Below are 284 nucleotides of genomic sequence, written 5' to 3' on the forward strand. Positions count from 1 at the left end.
GCCTTAGAGATGCTGCTCGCACCGCAAGCCACGCTTCCAGCGCACTGATGGCTCAGCCTAAAATAAGATCGGTGCCTGGTCCCCTTCGCGTCCCCAAACCCCAAATGTGAACCGAAAGTACCGCGTAGGGCTCCTTCTCCTTTTGCTGACTCGGGTACCCCGGGGCCACAAGGTGACCTGGCCGGTACCTGCTCACTGGCCATGGCCCTGCCGGGTCCCACCCCTCTGCCCCGGACCCGGGGGCTGCAGGAGGGTCCCGGGGCTTCTTGCGGGGCTCGTGCCCT

This window comes from Merops nubicus, unplaced genomic scaffold, assembly GCF_000691845.1.
Source record: "Merops nubicus isolate BGI_N331 unplaced genomic scaffold, ASM69184v1 scaffold46018, whole genome shotgun sequence".
NCBI classification, from domain to species: domain Eukaryota; kingdom Metazoa; phylum Chordata; class Aves; order Coraciiformes; family Meropidae; genus Merops; species Merops nubicus.